This window comes from Heloderma suspectum, chromosome 3, assembly GCF_057233095.1.
Source record: "Heloderma suspectum isolate Gila_16-S chromosome 3, 16-S_ref, whole genome shotgun sequence".
NCBI classification, from domain to species: domain Eukaryota; kingdom Metazoa; phylum Chordata; class Lepidosauria; order Squamata; family Helodermatidae; genus Heloderma; species Heloderma suspectum.
In genome coordinates this window covers 217425970-217442579 of record NC_139460.1, presented here as the reverse complement: position 1 = coordinate 217442579, position 16610 = coordinate 217425970, and positions in this window count along the sequence as shown.

Here is a 16610-nt window from a genome sequence, read left to right as displayed (position 1 = left end):
GGGATCTTTGTGACAGTGTTGGAGTATTACCTGGATTTTCATGGAATCGGCTTTGGTCCATCGGGGACACACGAAGCAAGATAAGCCGAGTGTACCATACCTTTAAAATCTGGTTTTCAGGGGTCACAGATCACTTGAAAGGAATATACTTCTGTGTGAGGGGAGGGGAGTAGAACGGAACATCATCAGCCTGGCTCAACCAATGCGAGAGGCTTGTTTCCTGCCCCTGTCCAGGCTACCCGCACCCCTGCTACGAGGTTATTTTGAATGGGGAGCAACTAATTTTCCCCAGGTGTGAAGAAGCCAAAATCCCTGGTTCTCCAATGCAGCATCTGATGGCTCCCTCTGAGCTTCCCCCCAGCCCAGCTTTGCCCCATTCCAGCACTCTGCCACAGAGTTATTGCTTCCAACCCCTCCACCCTTCCCCCCTTCTCCTTCTCTCCGCTGGCAATGAGAAGCTCCCATAAACCCAAGAAGACATAAAGATAAAGGGAGAAGGGACTTTACGTAACAACAGGGAATCTACAGAACATCAAAGAAGCACAACATTTAAGAGAGTGTCAGGGAAGCAAGAGCAGGAAGCAAAAGAGCACTTTAGAGCAAGTTACTAAAGTTAGCTTTTAACACACTGCACAGGAGCAAGATTTATTTCTTACGTCTGAGTAAACAAGCACAGAAGGGGAATTTGTAAAAGATTAAAAGCAGGCTAGATAAGGTGAATGAGCATCACCTTGACCATGTCATTGCCAAGTCACAGAGGCACGCCCAGGATTTCATGTGGGGGGAGTGGACATTGCACACTGTGGTAAAACCACCAGGGAGTCACTTTCAGTAAAAAAAAAAAAAAGTGGGAGTAAAAGGAATTTCAGAAAATGCAGCTTTTCAAGAGGGAAGGGGCTGGTTGGCCTTGGATTGGTGATGACATCATCTGTCACAAAGGAATTCAGACTGTTCTAACTTTGTATTACAAGATGAAAAGAAAATCCGATGCTGTAAAGAACAATATTGTTTAGGAACCTGGAATGTAAGATCAATGAATCAAGGTAAGCTGGAGATGGTCAAACATGAGATGGCAAGATTGAACATCGACATCTTGGGAATCAGCAAACTAAAATGGACAGGCATGGGCGAATTTAATTCAGGTGACCATCATATCTACTACTGAGGGCAAGAATCCCTTAGAAGAAATGGAGTAGCACTCATAGTCAACAAAACAGTGGGAAAAGCAGTACTGGGGTCCAATCTCAAAAACGACAGAATGATCTCCGTACGAATCCAAGGCAAACCATCCAACATCACAGTAATTCAGGTCTATGCCCCAACCACTGATGCCGAAGAAGCTGAGGTTGATTGGTTCTATGAAGACCTACAACACCTTCTAGAACTAACACCAAAAAAAGATGTCCTCTTCATCATAGGGGATTGGAATGCTAAAGCAGGAAGTCAAGAAATCACTGGGATAAGAGGCAAGCATGGCCTTGGTGTACAAAATGAAGCAGGACAAAGGCTAATAGAGTTTTGCCAAGAGAACACGCTGATCATAGCAAACACTTTTTTCCAACAGCACAAGAGGCGACTCTACACATGGACATCACCAGATGGTCAATATCAAAATCAGATTGATTATGTACTTTGCAGCCAAAGATGGAGACACTCTATACAGTCAGTAAAAACAAGACCTGGAGCTGACTGTGGCTCAGATCATGAGCTTCTTATTGCAAAATTTCAGCTTAAATTGAAGAACGTAGGGAAAACCACTAAACCATTAAGGTATGACCTAAATCATATCCCTGATGAATATACGGTGGAGGTGAGGAATAGATTTCAGGGATTAGACCTGATAGACAGAGTGCCTGAGGAACTATGGACGGAGGTCTGTAACATTGTTCAGGAGGCAGCAACGAAATCCATCCCAAAGAAAAAGAAATGCAAGAAAGCAAAGTGGCTGTCTGATGAGGCTTTACAAGTAGCCGAGGAAAGAAGGGAAGCGAAAAGCAAGGGAGAAAGGGGAAGATATATCCAACTGAATGCAGAGTTCCAGAGAATAGCAAGGAGAGACAAGAAGGCATTCCAGAGAACAGGAAGGAGAGACAAGAAGGCCTTCTTAAATGAACAATGCAAAGAAATCGAGGAAAACAATAGAATGGGAAAGACTAGAGATCTTTTCAAGAGAATTGGAGATATCAAGGGAACGCCTTGTGCAAAGATGGGCATGATAAAGGACAAAGAAGGCAGGGACCTAACAGAAGCAGATGAGATTAAGAAGAGGTGGAAAGAATACACAGAAGAACTATACAGGAAAGATCTGAATGTCCCTGATAGCCATGATAGTGTGGTCACTGAACTTGAGCCGGACATCCTCGAGAGTGAAGTCAAGTGGGCCTTAGGAAGCATTAGTAACAACAAAGCTAGCGGAGATGAGAGTATTCCAGCTGAGCTATTTAAGATCCTAAAAGATGATGCTGTTAAAGTGCTGCACTCAATATGCCAACAAATTTGGAACACTCAACAATGGCCACAAGACTGGAAAAGATCAGTTTACATTCCAATTCCAAAGAAGGGCAACGCCAAAGAGTGTTCAAACTACTGTACAATTGCGCTCATTTCACATGCCAGCAAGGTGATGCTTAAAATCCTACAAGCTAGGCTTCAGCAGTATGTGAACCGAGAACTACCGGAAGTACAAGCTGGGGTTCGAAGAGGCAGAAGAACTAGAGATCAAATCGCCAACATTCGCTGCATCATGGAGAAAGCAAGAGAATTCCAGAAAAATGTCTATTTCTGCTTCACTGACTACGCTAAAGCCTTTGATTGTGTGGATCACAACAAACTCTGGCAAATTCTTAAAGAGATGGGAGTACCAGACCACCTTACCTGTCTTCTGAGAAACCTGTACGAGGGACAAGAAGCAACAGTAAGAACCAGACATGGAACAACCGATTGGTTCAAAATTGGGAAAGGAGTACGACAAGGCTGCATATTGTCGCCCTGCTTATTTAACTTATATGCAGAGTACATCATGAGAAACGCCGAGCTGGATGAATCAGAGGTCGGAATTAAGATTGCCGGGAGAATTATCAACAACCTCCGATATGCAGATGATACCACCCTAATGGCAGAATGCGAAGAGGATCTAAAGAGCCTCTTGTTGAGGCTGAAAGTGGAGAGTGCAAAAGCTGGTTTGAAACTCAACATTAAAAAAACTAAGATCATGGCATCTGGCCCCATCACTTCTTGGCATATAGAAGGGGAAGAAGTGGAAGCAGTGACAGATTTTACTTTCTTGGGCTCCAAGGTGACTGTAGCCATGAAATTAAAAGACTCTTGTTCCTTGGGAGGAAAGCTATGGCAAACCTAGACAGCATAGTAAGAAGCAGAGACATCACCTTGCCAACAAAGGTCCATATAATCAAAGCTATAGTTTTCCCAGTAGCAACGTATGGCTGTGAGAGCTGGACTCTAAGGAAGGCTGAGCGCCAAAGAATTGATGCTTTTGAACTGTGGTGCTGGAGAAGACTCTTACGAGTCCCCTGGACTGCAAGGAGGTCAAATCAGTCAATCCTAAAGGAAATCAACCCTGACTGCTCATTGGAAGGACAGATACTGAAGCTGAAACTCCAATATTTTGGCCACCTAATGCGAAGAGAAAACTCTCTGGAAAAAACGCAGATGCTGGGAAAGACTGAAGGCAAAAGGAGAAGGGGACGGCAGAGAATGAGATGGCTAGATAGCATCACCAATGCAATGAATATGGACTTGAGCACACTCCGGGAGAGAACGGAGGACAGGAAGGCCTGGCGTGCTATGGTCCATGGGGTCACGAAGAGTCGGAGACGACTGAACGACTGAACAACAACAACAACTTTGCATTAAATCGCTCATGAAGACAGCCCCCTGATCTTCTTGGATACTTGGTACAAAGAGGAAATGTTAGCACTGTTATGGTGGTCCCTCTACTGTTCCTGGGGCCCTGGAAAATGCCCAACCATGCTACCCTCTGGAGACAGCTCTGCTTACTAATGACTGGGCTTTAGGATACCATACATCTGTTAATGATGTAACCGCCTGGGCTAGATAGCAGTGTGAAGGTATCGCCTCCACCCTGGAGCTCTATTCAGGAAAGCGACAGACCCAAGCCATTTGTGCTGGCCTTTTGCACCACAGCATGAATTCTCATTGCGCTTGTTATGCATGCCACCCATTGTGAAATTCACTGATTTCAGCAGCACACAGAACTCTTTCTAAATTGCACCCCATCTGTTGCAGAAGTGCTGCTTCCAAGCTATATTACCTGGCACTGATAACTTGTCAGTTTGGTTCCTCTTTGCTGTGTCTAGCATTTCACATTTTTCTGCCTAGAATTTCGTTCTATGGCCATTAACCTACTGTACTGCAATCCTTTTATCCTATGATCTAAAGGGGAAAAACAGAAGACTAAGAGCCGATCTACAGTGCGCCTGCCATCGCAACAAATTTGGTGTCCTGTTGGGTTAAATGCTCTCGCATTAAAACGTGATTATCCACACTCAGCCATTTTCCCCGTTGCGGCGCTCCATCGAACGCACAAGCTCGGTTCACACTCGAGCGCTGTGCTGTTTTCCTGCTCTTAAAGATGGCGGCTCTCATTGGAGGATCAGAAACTCTTCCTGTTTCTGCTGATTCCATGGCCATCACGCGGCAGTGGTGCGGGAGAGGCTTGTTGTTTTCCGCATGTTTTCCTGGCCTTGGGGAAAATGACCAGCTTGTCCCTTGCTGCCACCGCTGTAGCAAGTGGGGGTGGAGGGAAGAAGGAGGCACCTATCCTCTTCTCTCCCCCACCTGCTGGAGGCCAGGGCGAGCAGCTGGGGGGTGTCTGCCAATGCTCTTTTTCCTGCACCAGCCCTTGACAGCTGGCACATGGAAGAGGGGCAGTGGCGGCAGTACCCAGCGCTTGCGTTGGAGGGGGGCTGCTGGCATCTTTGAAGATTCGAAGCTTCATGTTGGCCTGTCAGTAGTTGGATGGGCAACTACCTGGGACTCAGGCTTCCTGCACTGAGCAGGGGGTTGTTCTATCCCTTCAAATGAGACTAAGTTTTACCCCCCTTCTAATCCCCGCTTCGGCTTTTTTTTTTTTTAATTAAGGCATTATCTTCTAAGAATCGTGGCTTCTCCACAATTTTTTTTTTTTTCTAATTCAGGCATGATCTTTGAAGATTTGAAGATCATGCCTGAATTAGAAAAAAAAAATTCACAGAGAACACATTAATTTTTTTAAAAAAAGCCGAAGTGGGGGATAGAAGGGGGTAAAACTTAGTCTCATTTGAAGGGATAGAACAACCCCCGACTCAATGCAGGAAGCCTGATTCCCAGGCTGTCACCCATCAAACTACTGACCGAGGCCGACTCTACTTAGCATCTGAGATCAGACAAGTGCACACACATCCAGCCCTTTGCTTGTTGCTGAGAAAACATTGAGAGCTGAGGAAGCTATGTGATCAGTAGCCGGAAGACGACATGGAGCCGTCAAGAGCCGTGATTGGACAGGAGGGAAATACAAACACTGCAGTATATGGACAGGCAGGGGAGGGGACTACGACCAAATACGGTAGTGAAGGTGGAAAGTCAGAGCACATTAAGGGGAAATACCAGGATATCAGGGTATTGAAAGTGGGAGCACGGAAGCAGGAAATTCCGGTTCCAATTTGAGGCGGGTACCACGTAGTGTGAAAGACAGGCAGTGAAACCTCACTGGAAGCGAAAAAACCTGTAAGTGTAGACTGGCCCCAAAAATCAGTCCTCAGATCATCTTGCATTCCTATGTCTTCCATGTATTCATTCAGTGGCCTTGAGCAAGTCAGCCTCTCGAACTCCTGAAAATGTTCAGTGCTATGCCCTGTCCCCTAGGTAGTCTTGCTTCCATTTTCTAAAACCAAAAGTTTCATGGAACACATTTTCCTTCATTCCCAAAAAGACTTCACCCAATGACTACTTATTTCCTCATATAACACTACTTCTACCAAGTACTGTCTTTGAATGCAAGATTTTGGTTGCTACTATGACACCTCCTCCTCCTCGGTGTCACTCACTCTTCCGCCCTGGCTCTCTATACCTCAGACACATTTTTCTTTTTTAGAAATTTGTCTCTATCATGGCTTCTTTGCTCAACTTCAGCTGCCACCTTTTCTTACCTACTTTATCTTTGCAGCTATTATCCAAGGCCACAAAGGAGATGCCAGCACTGGACTTGGAGTGCTTGAGTGTTCTGTAAGAAGGAACATTTGTAAGGCGAGACCACTTACATTTTGACCTTCTGTGACCTTGAAAAGCAGGATTTAGTAGCTTTATATGTATCTGGGACAGCATTATATCAGAAAATCCCTGCCAATGTCAGCAACTCACTCCAGGGTACTTATTGGTATATTACCTGCAGCTGTCAGAAAGAGTGTCTTGCATTTATACTTAGCTTTGCTCCACAGGTCCTTTGGCTTTAGAGAGCTTGATTTATTCAGTACAGTGTGGTTTTCTTGCTCCCTTTTTATGAAGGCTTCAGGCTAAGGCCAAGGAGGCTTGTAAGTGTGATGTTGTCAATTTTGTTCCTCTGACAACGAGGAGAGATCATGGTTTTAAAATTGTAGATTTCCCCCTAGATTTGGTAGAGAACGTATTTGGAGAGAAGAAGAAACCTAAGAAAAGTTTGGGCATTTTTTGGAGTGGGGAGGAGGGTTGTTTTTAACAGCCATCTGCTTAGCCAAGAATATCACATCCCCAAAGGCATAAGGCTTGTGAGTTTCTCCTTCTTCAGTACTGACAAAATCTAGAGAGAATGTTCCATTTTCTTTTGGATCAAATTCTGAATGAAAAGCTTTTTTCAAAAACAGAAAAACAGAACAGCTATGGAAAATCAGAAGAGTTCTACATAAAGTTCTGCTCCAAAAATGCAGGAGGACTGATGAGTATTGAGGTACAGGTGTACCTAAGTGGCCAAAGCAGGGTCTGTATCAAGGGTAGGCAGGTCAGGTACCTGCCAAGGGCCCACACCCCTGCTGGGGACAACTGACAAGACCCCCCCCCCCGGAGTTGCTCCTCCTCTTCACTGTTGCAACCTGCTTGTTCACCTGCCTCTCGCTCTGGCCCTGACAATGGTGGTGGTGAAAAGGAGGAGCAGTAGATGCCTTTGCCTTCTTGCCCACTGGTGCGCTGCCTGTCAGGCAACCAAGTGGTGGCAATGATGCGAAAGAGGATGAGCAAGAGCAGCCGGTGACATTGGCAGTGAGAAAATAGACTCCCTGAGGGAGGGGACCCATTGAGGGTGTCTTGCCCAAGGGCCCTCAGAAACCTGGAACCGGCATTGGGCCAAGGACTAGTGCTGCTTCCACGCTGGGCATCTGCTGTGCTTTTTACTGGGCAGCTGCATGACATCATGAGCAAAATTTTTTTTTGCTCTGCCCCTTTTGTCTTTCATCCCTCCCACCACTGGAATGCAGCCCCAAGAGCTTCTCCAAAATGGCCCTCGGGCTGAAAGAGGTTCAACACCCTTGATTTAACACTTTTTCCCACCACACCACAGTCCCAACATTTGAGGCTGGGAAAGGGGGACCGCCAGCCCAACTACAGAATATTTCAGAGATCTGGAAGCAGAGATGCTATAATGCTTGCAGAATGAAGTGGAACAGCACTGATTGAATCCCGCTAAGTCACCCCCATCTGGAAGCACCTGAAGATACCTTAAGAACATCCTCACCCCAAAAGTAGCTCTCTGAGGGTCTGCTTTCCATACTTCCACCACCAGAGGTATGGCGGGTGGGCACAGGGCCTTATTTGTCATGGCACCAAGATTTTAGAATGCCCTCCCAAAGAATACCCACCTGGTTCCATCTCTGCTTGCTGAATGGCATATTTATCCCAGTGTACTTTTTAACCCATGTTACCTTTTAATGGATGGATATGTTATGGAATTGCTGTGAGCCTTTGTAATTATTGTTACTGTTTTAATGGTTCTTACTTTTTTTTAATAGCGTGTTGTGTGTATTTTAAATTTGTAAGCCACCTTCGACATTTACTTTTAAAGGGAAAAGCAGGATAAACGTGTTTGGAAATAAACAATTACAAAGGGATGCATAGAAATCTAACCTGGATAGGTAGATGGATAATCATTATTGTGAAGGCACACCATTTCTCTAAAGTCTCCTAGCATGTGCAGAGTTGGAATGCTCAAATCCACATGCACAAAGAGTTTTTTAAAAGGTTGCACACTGAGACATGTGTTTCTGCACACTAGTGGTGTAGTGGAGCCACTACTCGCATGGTCAAAGTGCTGGGGCCTTTGCATTAGCAAGAGCGATTATTGTCAGGGTGGACACTAAGCCCATAGAATCCCAGAGTAGTTCTGATTCTGAGGAAGAGCAGTCGCTCCTGGGAGAGGAGCGCGCTCCTCTTTCCCAGGGCCCACAGCTGACGGAGATTCCTCCCACCAGCATTCCTAGATTAGAAAGCAGTCCAGGGAGTGACCGAGCAGAGATACAAGACTTGGTGGATGCGCGACGCAGACGCAGAGAGCGGCGCCAGATGGAGGGCGCGGAAAGGAGGCGAAGTGCCAGGTTGGCGTGCAAACAACGGCTGCACCCAGAGGCTCCAAGGGAAAAGGGGAGGGACTCTCCCTAGTCCTTAAGTTCAGGGGTCTGCCAGTAATTCCCTTTCAAATGGGGACCAACTGTTTCAACTTAGGGCATAGGTACTCTGCTGCTCAGAGCTAGTTGCTACCTGTAGAGTTGTTAAGTTGTAAAAGAAGAATAAAGCTTTGAAAGGAATCCCTTTGTCTGTGTCTGGACTTGGCTACTGGATTAGACTGAGAGAGGCCTCCAAGGAGCCCTTGACAATTATGTCATCGGACAGCCCTCTCAGAGTTTCCCGTTCTCTGAGCTTAGCTGAAATCCTTACAGTAGCTGGAGGGGTAGAGGTGGATTTTCCCAGCAACAATATATTATTGTGAGCTACTCTTGTTGTAATGCAAAATATTTGGGGGTGGCTTGGTCCTGAGTGGGCAATTAAGACTCATATGCTTTACAAAAGACCTGGTCCTAGTGCAGATGAACTGGTTTGCTGATATGGATCAAGACACCTACCTACATTTTAGGGACTTTTAGCTTAGCCTGCACCACCTGAAAGTCATGCTGTGTACATTGGAAACTGTTTTCTCAAATCCAAGATTTAGGGGAAGGCTGACTGTCAAGAAATTAGGGATGTACATACCTACTTACCTTTTCGTGGAATCTTTCGCGGTGCGGGGGGAGGTGATCCGGTCCTCCCCCCCCCCCGGAATCCTCAACGGCCGGCTCCAGTCCACGGCCAGGCTGCGGAGCAGCCAGCCAGGGCCGTCCACAGCCGGATTTTCAGCTGCGGACGGGGTGGTGCAGACACAAATAGTGGCCGCTGTAGCGGCCGCCATTTGCATCCAGCCAGGCAGCCGTGATAGGCTACGTAAGAATTTACTACATAAGAATCGAAAGACCAGCTGCTGCCACCACCGAAGCCGCCGCTGGAGCTGCCACCGTCCGCTAACCCCCCCCCCAAATACCCCAGCGTACACAAACGGCAGCGACTACGGTGGCCGCCATTTGCGTTCCCTATTTTTCGCCAATTTATCTTACGTAAAATTTACGTAAGATAAAACGGTGGAAAAAAGGGGAATACAAATAGCGTAGTGGGCGCTATTTGCGTTCCTTCATTTTTCGCCGTTCTAGCCTACGTAAATATATACGTAGGCTAAAATGGCAAATAAAAAAGGAATGCAAATAGCTCCCACTACGCTATTTGCGTTCCCCTTTTTTTTTCACAGTAATAGTCTACGTAAATATTTACGTAGACTAAAACAGCGAAAAATAACGAACACAAATGGCAGCCGCCATTCTTTTTTTTTACCCAGATGTGATAGGCTACGTAAGCCTTTACATAGCCTATCACATCTGGGTAAAAAAAAAAAAAAAGACCAGACTGCACATGGCGGCCGTGGCAGCCAGTCAAAAGACCAGCCGCCGCCGCCAAAGCCACTGCTGGAGCCGCTGTCCGGAACATCTGCCCCAGGTAAGTCTCGTCCTGGGGGAGATCCGCAGGGGGGCAGGGGGTGGCAGGCTGTTCTGCCACGGATTTCGGGGGGGCGAATGCCAGTGCATTCGGCCTCACTGAAATCCGTGGCGGAATTCTCCGCCATTCCTACAAGAAATGCATGTTCCTTCTGTGTCTCAGTAGCCTGTAAAGTCCCATTCTGTGAGGCTGCGCCTGCATGTCTTCATTAGGCCATCTGGGTGTGTTATCTCGTACTGTCCAGCCTTCAAGGCCACAGCAGCACGCTTATTAACTAAGCTGAATGAGTTCAGCTAAGTCTTTGTGGGAACTTTCTCCCCGCCCACACCCTGAGAAAGCCTGATAAATTTGTTTTAGCTAGCTTGTGACTGGCTAATAAGAATTACCTTAGCTTGGCTAAAGGTGTTTGGGTATAAAACTGGGGGGGGGGGCGAAAGCTGCCCATGGTCTTCGTCTTCATCTTGGGTTTACATAAGAACATAAGAAGAGCCATGCTGGATGTGGCCAAGGGTCCATCTAGTCCAGCATTCTGCTCACACAGTGGCCAACCAGCTGCCCACACAAAACCCATAAGCAGGACATGAGTGCAACAGCACCCTCCCGCCCATGTTCCCCAGCAACTGGGGTACATAGGCATACCACCTCTGATATGGGAGGTAGCATATAGCCATCAGGGCGGGGGGGATCTTCACAACAACAGAATGAGAAGTGCATTGGAGTATTACCCGGAGTTTCATGGAATCGGCTTTGGTCTCTCAAGGACACAAGATAAGTGGAGTGTACTGTACCTTTAAAATCTGGTTTTCAGAGGTCACCGAGCACTTGAAAAGTTGAAAGGAACATACCTCCGGGTGGGGTGGGGAGAGTCATCAACGTCATCAACCTGGCCGGGGCTGCTCAACCAGTGAGAGAGGTTGAGCTTGTTTTCCACCCCTGTCCAGGCTTCCCCCTGTTACTACATTATTATGAATGGAAAGCAACTAATTTCCCCCATGTGTGCAGATTTCCCTGAAGATGCCAAAATCCCCGGTTCTCATGTGCAGCATCTGATGGCTCCCCCTAAGAGCATCTCCCACCCCAATTTCACTGCATTCCAGCAATCTGCTGTGGAGTTATTGCTCCCACCCCATTTTTCCCCATGTGCGCACTTTTGCCTTTTAGAAGCTAACATTTTAGGCTTTAGAAGCTAAAATCCCTGATTCTTGCGTGTAGTATCTGAGGACTCCCCGAGAGCAGCCCAGCCCCCCCAATTGTGCCCCATTCCAGCACTCTGCCACAGAGTTTTTGCTTCCAACACCCCCTTTCTCCTTCTCTCTGCTTGCAATGAGAAGCTCCCATAAAGTCGAAAGATCATTACTGCGATAAAGCTTGGAGAAGAGACTTTACAGAACAACAGAGAAATGACTTTACATCAGAGAAACTACAGAACATCAAAGAAGCACAGCATCACAATAGTGATTTAAGAGAGCATCAGAGAAGCGAAAGAGCACTTTAGGGTGAGTTAGTAAAACTAGCCTTTAACCTTTTCACTGCACAGGAGCAAGATGTATTTCTTACTTCGGAGTAAACATGCACAGAAAGGGAGAGATGTTAAAGTTTAAAAGCAGGCTAGCTAATTCTGCCTGCACATGGCTTATGTGCTCTCTTTGGGGCAGGAATATGTCCCTTTTATTTATATTGCTCTGAGGACACCACATACAATGCTGGTGCTGTATATATTCATGGCAAACAGATTCAGGCTCTACTGAGCCCCAGCTCAAATTATTCCCCGCTACATGCGATTCTAGGAAAATCAGGCCACAGCATCCAGCTGCACAGGTTAGCAAGCTAGCTGATTTCATAACTAAGAATTATCCTAGTGATGGAAATGTTGGGCAGATATAAGTAGATTTTATATTTATCTTTTCTCGTAACAGGATTGAATTATATTGTTAGCAATTCAGAGAGCTTTTTGCTTCTACTTTGTTATATTGTTAGCAATTCAGAGAGCTTTCTAGCTTGCACCTTCAAATGGGGCTGTACCCTTAGACCTAGCTGGATTAGTTACCACTTCTCAATAGTTAGGTTAAAAGTTCACCCTTGTTTTATAATTTTGCAAAGAGTCACCATGAATAGCTCCCAGGAAGCTGATGAGGAAATAATTAAATACATTGATTCATCGCCTCTATTAAAATTAAATTACCTGATGGCAAAGAAAAAAAAATCTTGCGTGGGCTCAAAGGCAGTTATCTTGTTTTAAGAAGTAGGTCAAGGAAAAATAGTTAAGGTGGAAAAGTTACAACAGGGAACAAGAGAAATAATTTTTAAAAATACATTAAAAGACTTCTTGACTTCACAGCCGCTGCAGTTCCTTTCTGATTAAAAGGTGTTTTTAATCTTATTCTTCTAGATTTTAGTCTAGTCAATATGATAGGTCAAGACTAATTATACATAGGACCTGCACACCACCCCCTGTGCAATTCCTGGCGCACTGGACCACATTCAACTAAAAGGCGCATAAATAGGATAAATCAATTTTCAATTAGAGGACCCTACAAAAGGTATAAGGGTCTCAATTACTTGCATTCATATCCTCCACAAATGTTACATGTAGATTTCACACAACTGCCATTATATAGCTCGACAGAACTCTACTGGGGACTACTGGAGACCCCTTTACTGGAAAAGTAAGGAACCTTTTTCATCCCAGGCCAAGAGACAAATTCCAATCTGGGAGATGTCTTGGAATTTGGCTCTTGGGGTGAAAAATCTGGGGGCTGTATTCCAACCGTGGGCAGGGCCAAAAGCAAAGCATGGAAGCACAGTGGGTGCTGCTAAAATGCCATTCTTATCTATTTTAAGTTGATAGTAGTTTCTGATGGTCTCAAAAGCAAGGCCCATTGCATTCAAAGGAGCTTTCTCCCAGATAAATATGCGCAGGCCATAGGAATAGCATTAAGCTCAAAATTGCACTTTCAGATCCTGAAACTCCAAAGTTGCACTCCCAGATATCCACAGCCCCCAATACAGAGGTCATCAACCATTCAGCCTGTGTGTGTCAGTAAGCCCCACTGAATTCAATGGAATTTATTCCATTTTCTAAGTGCGCATAAGTTACATGAATAGCATCAAGGACAAAAATTGCACCTTGATTACCGTCCTAGAAATTCAAGTAAAAAATAGCATTCAAAGCTCAAAATTCAAGCTCATGTCTACTTAAAAGTAACAAACTCAAACTTTTAATCTCCATTCCACCTACTTACAGAAATCATTGAACTGCTGGATTTTACCAAGGTTTAGTCATGACCGAATGGGAGCCCCAAAAGGCAAAAAACTTTAGCCATGACTGAGCAGAAGACTATAAATTTGCAAGTGAGGCTGACGCAGGAAGTAATGAGCCCCAAAGAGCTCTGAAAGGCAGAACAGAAAAACTGAGCACAATGAAGATTTACCCGGAAATGCCCAGAAATGTGGGGCAAGAACGAGATCAGGAAGAGCACAGGGAAAAGCTGGAACATAGGGGAAGGGCACAGATGGGTGTTCCGGTTTGTTCCTGCAATGTAAGATCTAATGCACACACACGCAAAAGGGCAAGGGTAGTCAAAAGATTTTTTTTTAAAAGACAACATGGGTGTGCCAAGAGGGAGAGATTCAAGGGCTACATTGGGGAACCAGGTTACGCTTGCAGGCCAGAGGTTCCCCATCCCTTCTGTAACCAAACACACACACCTGTCTGTCCCTTGAAGAGGACCAATCTGTATCCAAAAACTATCCATGCCATTTTCTAGGAGAAAACAGATCTACACCTCGACATATCAGTATGATCCCATCATGGTGACACTATATCCCTCCTGAGCATTTATACCTCATACCACACACAATGACATCTGCTGCAGTATTTTGGATAATACAGAATAAAACGTGGGAAATAATGCTAGAAAAGCAGTATACAGACCACATAATGTGCCCCAACAGTTATCAGTGCACTTCGATAACTTCTTATCGATAACTTCGATAAAGCACTTCTTCACACGGCGCTTTTATCCTGCTATTGAGATTGCTCACTCACAGAAGTTTGTGGGTCCTTTAGATGACGTTGTGAACCTACAGGGCGTCTCCCGCACTAAATGACCTTTATTCCATTTTTTAAATGATCAGAGATAATGAGCTATCAAATTACAGCACTTGAGTTCCCTCAGTGAAAAGAGGAAAACCTGCAATACGAGGAGCTAGACCACAGCACCATCTAGCAGCTGTATAATGAAACATATGGAAGACTCAGATAAGGGGGAGAAGGAGGAGGAAAGGGGAAAGGAAGTGCATGTAAAGGGAGTCCGTTGTGATCCTGCATTTAAAACAGAAGCAGAAAGCCCCATTTTAAACGTGGGGGTTTAGGCTGGTGTAGAAATGCTCTAGATCTAGCCAATTTACTTCAGAAGCTTCTTCCTCAGGTCCACAGGGCACCCCCTCCCCATCTGACAGGAAAAACCAAGGGGAGATTCTTCCCATTCACACTTCTGAAATCCAGCTTACCCGGAACTTTCCCTGACACAGCCACTCTCTGAGACCGTATGTGGAATGATATTTCTGTATTATTGAAACTCAAGGACTTCTGGTTTGAGGGTAGTATGCCTTTCTATGAGATATGGTCTCTTAAGAACTACACATCCCTGACCTCCTTATTTCATACTGGTATTTTGTGTGCACTTGAAGAACATAGCAGTGCAGCCAATTGGCTGCAGGAGAGGAACAAACACAAGCAAGCAGATACACTGATGTCAGTAAGAATGGGAGAGAGCTATTTCTACTGCTATTTTACAGTAATATACTTCTATTTTACAGGCCCCAGAATATAGGTGAGTATATAAGCTATCCTTAATTTACATATTTATAACCCTATCAGAAATTTATGCCAGCAGACATTTTTAGAGTAGTGCTAAATTTCCTGAAATAATAATCACCAGTTCATATTAAAATACATGCATCATGATATTTCTTTGTTAACGTGTGTTTTTAAAATATATATTAAAGTGCCTGGATGTGAATTCTTACCCTTTTAAATGGTGTGTAATTTCTTAGTATGATATTTCTTCCTTTCTTTTCCCATTGAGTTTCAGTTTCCTGTCTGCCTGATCAGAGAGTTTTAGGCATAACCTTGTCAAAATGTAATCAAATTCAATTAAATAGAAACCTTTCAGTTTAAGATGTTTTGTTAAGGGCTTTCCATGTTCACTCAAGCTCCAAAATGCTGAGAAATTACTGCTGTTAAGGGCCATTGCCTTAAAAGACGCGTTATTTAGGCAATATGGTACGGTATGCTATGCTCTGGAGTTTCTTTGCATGGCTACAGGATCTGATCTTACTCACTTTTGCTTACCCATTTTGCCCACCCTCCAAGTTAAGATGACCAAACAGGAACAACAGGATTGAATGTGACTGGCAGAGATCAGCAGGCTTGAGAAGCAGCAGTAATAGCATGTCCCTACATAAAAGAAGTCCTATAGCTCTGAAGTGCCTTCAGCTTCAAAGCTGGGAAATCCCAGAGATGGTGGTAGCTACTGATCATAAAAGGTTGCATCTCCCCTGAGAGCACTTCCCTGTTTGCCACAGAGACCACAAAAAAAAACCTCCGAAGAACTATCAGTAAAAATTATACTTAGCACGAGTATCCAGGCGTACAGCATGGTTACCTGCACAATGCTGGGATCACTTGGGAGAGGGGAAGTTAAAGCCTCTCCCACCACCTAAATAATCCCCTCCAAATCACTGTTTGCACACCAGCATTAGCAGCACGGAAACAGTGATCTTGGCTGCATCAGGATTGTTGAAGGGAGGCTAAGGCCTTTTCAGCTTCCCTGCAGACCCTGGTTCAGCACCAGAACAGCAGTGTCTGCCCCACAGCCATGTTGATCAGCTGAGTCGTGAGGAAGAGCCTTTCTACATTAGGTTTTTATTGTGCTCTCATGATTGCTCACTCACAGTAGTTTGCAGGTCCTTTACACAATGTTGTCATCCTCCACGGCCTCTCCCGCTCTTTGCAACCATTATTGTGGGTTTTTTCCTAAAGAGGAAAGTCTGCAATTATTTAGAAAATGTGTTATAAAGCCCCATGTAATTGCACAATTCTGCTATACCACAGTGCCATCTAGTGGTTGTATAGTGAACCATATAAAAAGGCAGAGAAAGAAAAACCCCAGAAAAAGGCACGTAAGGGAGCAAATCTTAATCCCTCAAAGAATCCGAACGCAGAAGCCTTGGTAAAGGTAAGGGATAACAGTCTCGTGTAGAAATGCCCGAAAAGTGGGTGGGGCTTCCAGGCTGCATGGGAAGTGGTGGAGGGCTACATGTGCATTATGGGCTACAAGTTGCCCATCCCTGACCTACAGCATACACAAGATAACCAGAAATTCCCAACCAGGAAGTTGCAGCTTTTTAATTTCTAACAAAACTGTTTCAAACATCAGGGTGCCACAGGGCTGTGTCCTAAGCCCTGTGATGTTCCACATTTGTATAAATGATTTCGACGACGGTGTAGCAGGGTTGCTTATTAGATTTGCAGATGACAACAAGCT